Source organism: Gigantopelta aegis, chromosome 13 (genome assembly GCF_016097555.1).
Source record: "Gigantopelta aegis isolate Gae_Host chromosome 13, Gae_host_genome, whole genome shotgun sequence".
Classification (NCBI taxonomy): Eukaryota; Metazoa; Mollusca; class Gastropoda; order Neomphalida; family Peltospiridae; genus Gigantopelta; species Gigantopelta aegis.
In genome coordinates, this window is record NC_054711.1 from 30,835,791 (window position 1) to 30,850,317 (window position 14,527).

Sequence of the window (14,527 nt, forward strand, 5' to 3'; positions counted from 1 at the left end):
TCTCTCTCTCTCTCTCTCTCCTCTCTCTCTCTCTCTCTCTCTCTCTCTCTCTCTCTCTCTCTCTCTCTCTCTCTCTCTCTCTCTCTATATATATATATATCTATATATATAATATATATGCATATTTATATTCGATGCCCTCCTCCTCTCTATGTATAGTTCTCTCCTCTCTCCTTCCCCTCTCTCTATCACTCCTCCTCTCTCTATATCTCCTCTCCTCTCTCTCTCATTCTGTCCCTCTCTCCGCCCTCCTTCTCCATATCTCCTCGCCCTCTCCTATCCCTCTCTCTCTCCCTTCTCTCTCTCTCTCTCTCTCCCTCTCCTCCTCATTCTCTCTCTCTCTCTCCCTCTCTCTCTCTCTCCCTCTCTCCTCTCCTCTCTCCTCTCTCTCTCTATATATATCTATATATATATATATATATATATTATATGTATATGTATATATATTGTATATATATATATACATATATATATAATATATATACTATATATATATATATATATATATATATATATAGAAGATATAGAGAGAGAGAGAGAGAGAGAGAGAGAGAGAGAGAGAGAGAGAGAGAGAGAGAGAGAGAGAGAGAGAGAGAGAGGGGAGAGAGGTGGGTGGGGGGTGGGTCCCCTCCACACCCCTCCCCCCCCCCCCATTACAAGAGTGGTTTTTCGGTATCGTCAATATCATATATTAGGAATACAAATTGTATTATGCGAGGCTCTGGCGAGAATAATACATTATTTGCATTCCTAATACATGTATATGATATTGGCAGTACATAAACGTACACACGAGGGTAATAATCTCTTTATCATATAATACGAAGCTTAATACAACGTGTTTTTGGAAACTGTATACGCAACTTTAATTCCAGTCCGCCATTACTAGATATTCAAATGACGTCTTTTTAATGGATGTCCTTACATCAAATTAAACTAGTGCATAACGTTGTGTGGTTTTTTGTGTGGTTTTTTTGTTACTGTTTTCTGAACGCTGGACAGCTTTCAGTGTAAACTTGCTATTGAAATGTTTTTATTTCATGACTATGAATGCATACGTCAATTATGGAGTGTCACCCTAGTACATTTGCTTAAATGTCAAAAAACCTAGTGCCGTGACCTCGATTAATTTACATCTAATTTGCAAAGTTATAAAATTCTTACAGTATGTGATCTGAAAAATATCACATACTTTGATTGCACTGAAAATAATTTAAAATATTATATGATATATATATATATATATATATATATATATATATATATATATATATATAGAGAGAGAGAGAGAGAGAGAGAGAGAGAGGAGAGAGAGAGAGAGAGAGAGGAGAGAGAGAGAGAGAGAGAGATGCAGAGTAGAGAGAGAGAGAGAAAGATCGCAGAAAGTAGTTTTCAACCATTTAAAATCGCAGACCCTAGTTTTCTAAACCCGTATAAATATACACTAATATTTGGTAATTATATATATATATATATATATATATATATATATATATATATATATATATATAACTGTAACGTATTTGGATGAAGTTAATATAGAGTGAAACAAGATTGTGTGACGTTGGAATGAAGTAAATACCCTTAAAATAGACTCACAACTAGAGCTCGTCTCCATAACCGTTACTTCTCAGAGGTAGGTGCGGTTTTTATTTTTTGTTAAAACATGTATTTCGTGGTGTTATAAACACCAGGATGACCAGAAGCACTTCTGGTGTACGAAAATGAATAATCTAAACAACAAACTACAAATAATTTCACATTCCAGTTGTCAAAAACGGCTTTAATAATGAAAAATACGCCGTAGTGCTTCAAAAGCTAGGGTCTGTCAGTTTAAATGAAGTTTGTTTTGTTTAACAACACCACTAGAGCACATTAATGTGTTAATTATCAGCTATTGGATGTCAAACATTTGGTAATTGTGACTAATAGTCTTAGAGAGGAAACCCGCCACATTTTTCCATTAGTAGCAAGCGATCTTTTATATGCACCATCCCACAGACAGGAGAGCAAATACCATGGCCTTTGCTATACCAGTCGTGGTGCACTGGCTGGAACGAGCACCTAACTAAAGGGGTAGCCATATTTAACCATTTTTACAGTTGCTTGTGATACATAACTACAAATTAATCAATCCCACCCATACCGGTAACTTGCGTAGGTAACTAGAGAATATCGTGTTAAGGCCCCACACACACCGAATCTGGGTCTGGGTCTGGCGAGTGTGGCAAAGACTGGTGTATTTTGACGTCTGCGTCTGTATCTGTTACATGTTAACAATATATTGATATCACTGACTCCGTTCACGACCCCACCGAGACCTGTGATGATTAATAAATCAATGTGCGCTAGACGTGTCGTTAAACAAAACAAACATTATTTATTTAATTCACCAATTGTGTTTATTTTTTTCGCACTCGAATGCAAAAGGGAGTAGGAATGGCTTTTCACAAGTCTGCACCACCCTACAGACAGGATAGCACATACCACGGCCTTTGATATACCAGTCGTGGTGCACTGGCTGGAACGAGAAATAGCCCAATGGGCCCACCGACGGGGATCGACCCTAAACCGACCGCACATCAAGCGAACGCTTTACCACTAAGCTACGTCCCGCCAGTCAGTTTAAATGAGTCACATGTACAGCACATAACCGTAGAAGATTCGTTAAAGGGACATTCCTGAGTTTGCTGCATTGTAAGATATTTCAGACAAATAAAATATTTCTACGATTAAACTTACATATTAAATATATTTTTTGGTTTAGAATATCAGTGTCTGTATATTCAATATGTTTCTGGTCGTCTTAATATTTGTAAGAAGCCGAAACTGGATTTTGTCTTCAAATAATTTCGTACGTACGAAACAATATTTTTTAGGAAATAAAATGAAAATTAACCTAGTACAAATATTTGAACAATCAGAAACACATTTAATACACAGTCACTAATATTTTATGCAGACAAATATATTTGATATGCAATTACAATCGTTAAAAAGTCAGTTAGTCGATAATATCTTAAAAAGTGCAGCAAACTCAGGAATGTCCCTTTAAACATTCTTCTCGACGTTCACACAGAAACCCTGCATTCGTTAGCGTGCTTTTGTTGTCTTAATTGCATCATAATTCAGTCCGGAATTGATTTTAAGAACTTTTAGGTGTTAATAAGTTCCACGTCTACATAATTCAACGAAAGAACCAGTTGCTGTTTTCTTTGTAAGCCAAATTCTAGCTAAATAGCGCCATAAAAATTGCAGAAAAATCCCATTAGACGGAGATAGATAGATAAGCGAGAAGCGACAGACGTATCGATGTGCTGAACAAAACAAAGGGTACCACGAAGGAACTCGCCTTCCACGTGTTGGGAAGAAAGTTAAATTGGAAAACGTCTAACTGACGGGCCACTTACAGCGTTCTCGAGATCTCACGGAACACCCATCAATCAGAGAACCATTAACAAACCGAAACTAGTTGTCAAGAAAACATTATTTGTTGGGCAATAGCTGCTGCGCATGACCGGAATACCTATTTTCCTTTGGTTCATTCACATTAAATCCATTTCTATTTCTAAAGCGATAGTGTTATGATTTTCTAAACAAAACTGACAAAAAGTGTAATAACTTACCAAGACAAATGTGCATGTGTGATTGTGTGTCTGTGTGTTTGTCTGCAATAATGAGTGTTAAAGGAACAGATCCTAGTTTCAACCCGTGAAAATTAAAACTAAGTTTCGTTAATCTACAAATCTGTAACACACATGGATAAAGTTACAATTCAGTGAGATGTGTCTGTGACTTTGAAATGGTGAAATACCCTCTAAAATGTGACTACACCTCGACTCCATAACTGTTACTTTTCAGACGCACGTGCGTTTTTAAAAAATAGGAGAAAGGCATTTTGTGATGTTAAAAACACCAGGATGACCAAAAACACTTCGAATGTACGGAAATTGATAATATAAATCATAAAATCTAAGTAAAGTATGATTTTAGTTATCAAAAACGGCTATAATAGTAAAAAATATGCCTTAGTGTTTAAAAACTAGGGTATGTCCCTTTAATAGTAAAAATAATCATTAGATATCTTAGTTAAATGTCCCAATCCCTGTTTTTGGAAGTAGGTTAAAATGTAGTCCAAACGGACGTAGGAAGAAAGTGTGGTTCTTTCTACGTCCGGAAATTGTTACACTACCCTACATATAGCTGGCATTCAAAACTTGTGGCAACATGTTTGAACCATTTCTCAACCGAAATAGTGCAACAAATGGACATACAAAGAAATTTTTGTATAACCTACCGTACTCACTATATCTGGATTAAAGTACTTACGTCATTATTAGCAAAATAAATCTTCCAACAACAACCTTCAAAACTTTCCCCGCCATTTTAAATTTGCTAAATAGAGGGAAGCAACTGGCCCTGTACATTAAAGTTTGTTTTGTTTTAACGACACCACTAGATCACATTGATTTACTAATCATCGGCTACTGGATGTCAAACATATGGTCATTTTGACACAGTCATAGAGATGAAACCCCTCTACATTTTTCCATTAGTAGCAAGGGATATTTTATATGCACCATCCCACAGACAGGATAACACATACCACGGCCTTTGATATACCAGTCGTGGTGCACTAGCCAGAAATAGCCCAATGGGCCACCGACGGGGATCGATCCTAGACCGACCGCGCATCAAGCGAGCGTTTTCCCACTGGGTTATATCCCGCCCTCGCTCTGCACATTAAGAACAGTATTGACATAATGTGCGCCCTGCACTAGTTAAAATGGAAAAGTGCCACACTTTTAATACGTATATTAGTTAGGAGGAATATTAGGCTTCTGGTCTACAGGCTGGTAGGTACTGGGTTCGGATCCCAGTCGAGGCATGAGATTTTTAATCCAGATACCGACTCCAAACCCTGAATGAGTGCTCCGCAAGGCTCAATGGGTAGGTGTAAACCACTTGCACCGACCAGTAATCCATAACTGGTTCAACAATGGCCATGGTTTGTGCTATCCTGCCTGTGGGAAGCGCAACTAAAAGATCCCTTGCTGCTGATCGGAAAGAGTAGCCCATGTAGTGGCGACAGCGGGTTTCCTCTCAAAATCTGTATGGTCATTAACCATATGTCTGACGCCATATAACCGTAAATAAAATGTGTTGAGTGCGTCGTTAAATAAAACATTTCTTTCTTTTTTTACAAGATGGAAATGGAGTACAGACGTTTTTTGTCCCTTGATGTACGTTCACAAAGGAATAGGACACTATTTTTTTCAGGTGTGCAAAATCTTGCCATTTGCATTCAAAATCAAAAATCCAATATGACCGGCGCCATCTGCCACCCCTCCAATCATTATAGGTTGTACTATACCAAATAAAATCCCAAAGGCGTTTGTGTTTAAAGGGACATTCCTGAGTTTGCTGCATTGTAAGATTTTTCCTACTAATAAAATATTTAAATATATTTTCTTGTTTAGAATATCAGTGTCTGTATATGTAATGTGTTTCTGGTCATCTCAATATTTGTAAGAAGCCCAAAACTGGATTTCGTACGTACAAAAAAATAGTTTTTAGGAAATAAAATGAAATTTAACCTAGTACAAATATTAGAACGGTCAGAAACACGTTTAATATACAGCCAGTAATATTTTATGGAGAAAAATACATTTGATATGTAATTACAATCGTTAAAAAGTCTCGGTTAGTCGATAACATCTTAAAAAGTGCAGCAAACTCTAGAATGTCCCTTTAATTAACAATATATGCAATATATCAACCAAACTATGACCCCTAAATATCAGTATCCTATTACAACCCCAACCTCAAAGTATCAACTGAAGAAAAAGGTACCATTCATGACTCATTTTTCGATATCACTGGATGTTTTTACAACACCTTCAGTTTCGCACACAATTTTAGTATTTTTGTTTTACAGGTACCCCATACATGTTTCAAAACCAAGGATACTTGACACAGTGGTACTATATGTAATAATATTGCATTAAAAAAGTGGCCAGATGAAACGTCCTCGTTTGTTTAGAACAAACAGTCAAGTGTATTATCAATGGCAGGACTTGTGGTATTAAAGGGACATTCCTGAGCTTGCTGCAATTTTTAAGATGTTATCAACTAACAGAAACTTTTTAACGATTGTAATTACATTATTTTTCTGCATAACACATTAATGGCTGTATATTAAACGTATTTCTGGTCGTTCTAATATTTGAACTAGGTTAAATTTCATTTTATTTCCTAAAATATATTTTTGTTCGTACGTACGAAATTATTTGAAGACAAACTCCAGTTTGGGCTTCTTACAAATATTAAGATGACCAGAATCACATTGAATATACAAACACTGATATTCTAAACAAGAACATATATTTAATATGTAAGTTTAATCGTAGAAATATTTTATTAGTCGGAAACATCTTACAATACAGCAAACTCGGGAATGTCCCTTTAACTATTCTATCAAACATTAGGTGTACCTCCAATTTGACCCATCCGAATGTTATTTGCTTTAGTACTGCCTAAAATGGCTACAACTCCTTACAGATATACAGTTTGGTTCTACACCTAGAGTTTTTTAAACACGAGGAATCTATTGGAAGGGTTATGGATGGGTTTAAAAGTTAAATAATATGTTTTGATATTAGTTTTAACATTCATTATGGACTGGAGTTACATGTCAATTCATCGGTTAGGTTCCCCTTTTAGGCATGACGGACAGAAAGAAAGAAAAAATATATATATTTAACGACACACTTAACAAATTGTATTTACGGTTATAATTATGACGTCAGACATATGGTTAAGGACCACACAGATATTGAGAGAGGAAACCCGCTGTCGCCACGTCACGGGCTACTTTTTTCGATTAGCAGCAAGGGATCTTTTATATGCACCATCCCACAGACACGACCTTTGATATACCAGTCATGGTGCACTGGCTGGAACGAGATAAATGTCGCCGCTTTATGGACTACTCTTTTCGATTAGCAGCAAGGGGTCTTTTATATGCCCCATCCCACAGGCATGGTAGTACATACCACGGCCTTTGATATACAAGTCATGGTGCACTGGCTGGAAAGAGAAATAGCAGAATGGACCCACAGACGAGAACGATCCCAGACCGACCGCGCATCGAGCGAGCGCTGTACCACTGGGCTACGTACCGCCTCTTTGAGCATGATGGAATAACGTTGAATAATTTATACGGGGTTTTTCCTCTTGTTACCCCTGCGCGTGCTGTATCCTCACCGTGGTGCAGGGGTGTAACATTCTCTTTGAGAATGGCCAATACAGCACAAAATTAAAATTTTGAGTAAAATTCAGTATCTGTAAAATTCTGTGATATTTGTGTTTTTGCACTGTTTTTGTTTAAATCTTGAATTTTTATATTGATGTTGATCATCACTTTATTTATTTGCATTTACCATAGTTTGGCACCCAATAGCCGATGTATTTTGCATGCTGGGGTGTCGTTAAACATTCATTCATTCATTCATTACACTGTTTTCATTTATATCTTGAATTTTTCTATTGATGTTGATCATCACCCCATTTGTTTCCATTACCATAGTTTGACACCCAATAGCCGATGTATTTTTCGTGCTGGGGTGTCGTTAACCATTCATTCATTCTATTCCTCTTGTTACGTCCACCTGCGCACCACGTCATATAATAAACATTAGCATACAAGTAACTATTAACTGCATTTTAATTATTATCTGCATTAGAGGCAACATTAAATAAGGAAACTTGCATCACGAATGAAGGAATGAGTGAATGAACAAATGAATAAATAAATGAATGAATGAACGAATAGATGGATAAATGAATGAATAGATGGATAAATGAATGAATAGATGGATGGATGGTTGGTTGGTTGGATGGATGGATGGATGGATGGGTGAATGATTGGGAGGATGTATGGATGGATGGATAGATGGATGGATGGAGGGAGGGAAATACGGATGGGTGAATGAATGAATGAATGAATGAATGAATGAATGAATGAATAGATGGATAAATGAATGAATAGATGGATGGATGGTTGGTTGGATGGATGGATGGATGGGTGGATGATTGGGAGGATGTATGGATAGATGGATGGATGGAGGGAGGGAAATACGGATGGGTGGATGAATGAATGAATGAATGAATGAATGAATGAATGAATGAATGAATGAATTAATGAACGAACGAACGAACGAACGAATGAATGGATGGCTGGATGGATAAATGGATGGATAAATGGATGGATGATTGGATGGGTGGATGGATGGATAATGGATGGATGGATGGATGGATGGATGGATAATGGATGGATGGATGGATGGATGGATGGATGGATGGATGAATGGATGGATGTTTAACGCCACGAAGACGAAGCTGTAACTGTAACTGTAACTAAGTCTGCTTGATGAAACAATTCAAATGCTTTGATATGACACACGACGTCCAGAGCGAGACCCTAGCGATACCAACTGGAGCCACGCTGATAGAGGTGGAATTCAAACAAAGAATGATAAATAATCTCCTGTAATGTTATTGTCCAAATGTCTCCCTTGAGTAACAAGCCGATGACAGAGACAGGGGCGGATCCACGACTTAGAAAAAAGGGGACAGGGACAAGGATAAATTTAGTTTTGAATCACTTCTGAATTTGTGTCTGTAACAGTCAGACTTTTCGAAAGCCTACCTAGCAAAACGGGTAAGAAATGGTAATAGAGATGTGATCAGGCGCGGGTGGATCCAGTGGTGTTTTTGTTGTTGTTTTGTGTGTAATTTACATGAGAGGGCGGGTCTAAGTTGTTTATTAGGGGTGAACGCACTTTAAAGGGACATTCCTGAGTTTCCGACTAATAAAATATTTCTACCATTAAACTTACATATTAAATAGATTTTCTTTTCGTGCTGGGGTGTCGTTAAACATGCATTCATTCATTCATTCATTGTTTAGAATAACAGTGTCTGTATATTCAATATGTTTCTGGTCATCTTAATATTTGTTAGTAGTCAAACCTGGATTTTGTCTTCAAATAATTTCGTACGAACGAAAAAAACATATTTCAGGAATTAAAATGAAATTTAACCTAGTACAAACATTAGAACGATCAGAAACACGTTTAAAATACAGCCACTAATAGTTGATGCAGGAAAATATATTTGATATGAAATTACAATAGTTAAAACCCTCAGTCATCTGGGCTGTCTGTCCAGGACAGTGGGTTAGTTGTTAGTGGTTAGTGAGAGAGAAGAGAGGATGTAGCCAGAGCAAAATATTTCACGAGAACCGTTGTTCTGTTCGTGTGTCGGTTACGCATCTTTAAAGTCACGAGAACCGCCAATCGGTTACGTGGTGAACAATTACATTCTAACATTAAAAGTACCATATATCAGTAATGAATGTGAAAATCTGTTTATGTTTTTAAATACATTTGAACCATCAATGTAGCACAGATTCATAATTCAAGTGTTTTAGGATTAAGTAGGCCTAACTCATCGGTTACGAGAACTATATTCACATAACCGAACAATCGGTTACGTAAGTAAAACTCACGAGAACTGATTTCCGGTTACCTAAGATTTTGAAATATTGTCCCCTTTGTAGTGGTCTTACACCTACACATCGAGTCGTTAAAACTCGCTCTGGGTGGGAACCGGTACCGGACTGCGAACCCTGTACCTACCAGCCCATGGCTTAACCACTATATCACCGAGGCCGGTAAAAACCTATAATAACAAGGGGTCACATAAATAAATCAAGGGGTCACATAAATAAATCAAGGGATCACATAAATAAAACCAAGATCACAATAATTACAAGACGTTTCACGAAGCTGATGAATTTTCTCCCCATCTGTGCACTCCGCGTATCCGTGTCGCAATTGGTCATGGTCAATTTACGTGACGTCGCATAATGCATCTCGGCCGTTTCCGCCGGTGGTGTCGTGTCGCGATTCGCATTTGCGGTGCGTGAAATCTGCTAACCGCATGTCGCGTCACGATCCCGGGACGAGGTCAGAGTTGACTACACTGAAATGGACCACCCAAATGTTGGACAGGGCAAATCTTCTTTTCACCAGACGCAAATCTAGGATTTGTTAACAGTGTGGGGGTTTAGTGGGGCACTGCCCCCTAAACTCTAAAGATCATGCATCCCCACTCAAATGTCAAACTAGAGGGCACATTGATTTATTTACTATCGATTACTGGATGTCAAACATTTGGTAATTCTGACATGTAGTCATCAGAGGAAACCCGATATATTTTTCCTAATGCAGCAAGGGATCTTTTATATGCACTTGTCCCAAAGACGGGAAAACACATACCACGGCCTTTGTCCGGTTGTGGTGCACTGGTTTGAATGAGACACCCCCCCCCAAAAAAAAAAAAAAAAATAATAATAATAATAAAAAAAAAAAAAAAAAAAAAAAAAAAAAATCGTTGAATGGATCGACCGAGGTGGTTCCATCCTGCGACTCATATACCTGAAGCGAGCACTCAACCGACTGAGATAAATAGCGCCCCTCTGTTAGATATAACTGTACGTAAACACGGAATTGCTACCTATCACCGGGTAGGCAAAGATTCCCGCTCTAATTTAACAATAACCCTATGTTTGACGTTATATACTTTCACAATGATAATTTTCGAGTTCGCCGATATCAAATATTTCACATAGTAATCACTTATACACACACTAAAGGAAGAAACCCGACAGCATACGTAGGTGCTGACGGGTTTCTTTCTGTAGTGTGTGACCGGCCTCGGTGGCGTCGTGGTTAGGCCATCGGTCTACATGCTGGTAGGTACTGGGTTCGGATCCCAGTCGAGGCATGGGATTTTTAATCCAGATACCAACTCCAAACCCCGAGTGAGTGCTCCGCAAGGCTCAATGGGTAAGTGTAAACAACTTGCATCGACCAGTGATCCATAACTGGTTTTAAAAGGCCATGGTTTGTGCTATCCTGCCTGTGGGAAGCACAAATAAAAGATCCCTTGCTGCCTGTCGTAAAAGAGTAGCCTATGTGACGACAGCGGGTTTCCTCTAAATGACCGTATGTTTGACGTCCAATAGCCAATAATAAAATAAAAAATCAATGTGCTCTAGTAGCGTCGTTAAATAAAACAAACTTTACTTTTTCTGTAATGTGTGTAGTAATGATTACTATGTTAATTATTTGTTATCGGCGAACTCGAAAATGATCAATGTGAAGATATTTAGTGTTAAACCAAATATTATTGTTGTATTAGGGCCGTGTGGTAGGCAGCCATTCCGTGTTTTCGCTATACAGTTATCTCTGGTTGAGAGAGCGATCAAACCGGCGAAATGTCCGTCTAGCTCTCAAACTACCAAATGTTGGACACTGTGAACGAAACCTCATTCATCAGACGCAAACCTTGCATTTATAAATAGTGAGGCATAGACGTCTAAACTGGGGGGGGGGGGGGGGGGGGGGGTGTCCCATTTTTTGGCCGGGGGTGAGAGGGGGGTGTAGGTTGACTTTGGATAAAAAAAAATGTACCAAGCAGCTGTACGGTTCTAAACGACCACTACGCATTTTAAAACAGGAATGAAGGAAATGTTTTATTTAATGACGCACTCAACACATTTTATTCACTGTTATATGGCGTCGGACATAATTACGGACCACACAGATATTGAGAGAGGAAATCCGCTGTCGCCACATCGTGGGCTACTCTTTTCGATTAGCAGCAAGAGATCTTTTATATGTACCATCCCAATGACAGGATAGTACATACCACGGCCTTTGTTACACTAGTTGTGGAGCACTGACCGGAACGAGAAATAACCCAATGGGTCCACCGACGGGAATCGATCTTAGATCGATCGCGCATCAGACGAGCGCTGTACCACTGAGATACGTCCCGCCCCTCATTTTAAAATAGATTACATCTATATTTTGTGAGTAGGATGATGGAAATACATGATGAAAGGTTTTCGGGCCAGTTCATTTTGCGAAGTATGCTCCAGCAAAGGTTCAGGCACGCTGTCCTGGGGACACGCCTTAGCTACCTGGGCTGTCTGTCCAGAACGGTAGGGTTAGTTGTTAGTGGTTAGTGACAGAGAAGAGGGCGTTGTGGTCTTACACCTACCCATTGAGTCGTTAAAACTGGCTCAGGGTGGACGCCGGTACCGGGCTGCGAATCCTGTACCTACAAGCCTTATGTCCGATGGCCTAACCACGACGACACCAAGACTGATGGTCGTGTACAGCTAAAGACTCCCACGTCACTGCATAATCCGCGCTGTTTATTAAGGGAGAAATGAACGGACATCAACTATACTGCAATACGGGTTTGCTGTATCGTAATATATCGCAATACAGTTTTAACCGTATCGTTGCACCCCTACTGTACACACAATTAAAATATTAAACACATCAGTATTGTAATACGGGTTTGCTTTAACGTAATACATCGCAATACAGTTTTAACCGTATCGTTGCACCCCTACTGTACACACAATTAAAATATTAAACACATCTTTAATATTGCAATACGGGTTTACTGTATCATAATACATCGCAATACAGTTTAAACCGTATCGTTGCACCCCTACTTTACACACAATAAAACTATTAAACACATCAATATTGTAATACGGGTTTGCTGTATCGTAATACATCGCAATAAGTTTTAACCGTATCGTTGCACCCCTACTGTACACACACTAAAACTATTAAACACATCAATATTGTAATACGGGTTTACTGTATCGTAATACATCGCAATACAGTTTTAACCGTGTCGTTGCACCCATACTTTACACACACTAAAACTATTAAACACATCAATATTGTAATACGGGTTTGCTGTATCGTAATACATCGCAATAAGTTTTAACCGTATCGTTGCACCCCTACTGTACACACACTAAAACTATTAAACACATCAATATTGTAATACGGGTTTGCTGTATCGTAATACATCGCAATAAGTTTTGACCGTATCGTTGCATCCCTACTTTACACACGATAAAACTATTAAACACATCAATATTGTAATACGGGTTTGCTGTATCGTAATACATCGCAATAAGTTTTGACCGTATCGTTGCATCCCTACTTTACACACGATAAAACTATTAAACACATCAATATTGTAATACGGGTTTGCTGTATCGTAATACATCGCAATAAGTTTTGACCGTATCGTTGCATCCCTACTTTACACACACTAAAACTATTAAACACATCAATATTGTAATACGGGTTTGCTGTATCGTAATACATCGCAATAAGTTTTGACCGTATCGTTGCATCCCTACTTTACACACGATAAAACTATTAAACACATCAATATTGTAATACGGGTTTGCTGTATCGTAATACATCGCAATACAGTTTTAACCGTATCGTTGCATCCCTACTTTACACACAATAAAACTATTAAACACATCAATATTGTAATACGGGTTTGCTGTATCGTAATACATCGCAATACAGTTTTAACCGTGTCGTTGCATCCCTACTTTACACACAATAAAACTATTAAACACATCAATATTGTAATACGGGTTTGCTGTATCGTAATACATCGCAATAAGTTTTAACCGTATCGTTGCACCCCTACTTTACACACACTAAAACTATTAAACACATCAATATTGTAATACGGGTTTACTGTATCGTAATACATCGCAATAAGTTTTAACCGTATCGTTGCACCCCTACTTTACACACGATAAAACTATTAAACACATCAATATTGTAATACGGGTTTGCTGTATCGTAATACATCGCAATACAGTTTTAACCGTATCGTTGCATCCCTACTTTACACACGATAAAACTATTAAACACATCAATATTGTAATACGGGTTTGCTGTATCGTAATACATCGCAATAAGTTTTAACCGTATCGTTGCACCCCTACTGTACACACACTAAAACTATTAAACACATCAATATTGTAATACGGGTTTGCTGTATCGTAATACATCGCAATAAGTTTTAACCGTATCGTTGCATCCCTACTTTACAGACGATAAAACTATTAAACACATCAATATTGTAATACGGGTTTGCTGTATCGTAATACATCGCAATACAGTTTTAACCGTATCGTTGCATCCCTACTTTACACACAATAAAACTATTAAACACATCAATATTGTAATACGGGTTTGCTGTATCGTAATACATCGCAATAAGTTTTAACCGTATCGTTGCATCCCTACTTTACACACAATAAAACTAGTAAACACATCAATATTGCAATACGGGTTTGCTGTAACGTAATACATCGCAATACAGTTTTTTAACCGTATCGTTGCATCCCTACTTTACACACAATAAAACTAGTAAACACATCAATATTGCAATACGGGTTTGCTGTATCGTAATACATCGCAATACAGTTTTAAAGGGACATTCCTGACTTTGCTGCATTGTAAGATGCTTCGGACTAATAAAATATTTCTACGATTAAACTTACATATTTAATATATTTTCTTGTTTAGAATATCAGTGTCTGTATATTCAATGT

General features: G+C 38.0%; 1 protein-coding gene across 1 annotated transcript in view; it reads right to left on the reverse strand.

Annotated features, from left to right (window-relative positions):
* The window catches only part of LOC121387091 (protein Wnt-9a-like), a 66,581-nt gene that overhangs the window by 1,101 nt on the left and 50,953 nt on the right, over positions 1-14,527 (reverse strand). The window lies entirely within an intron of this gene.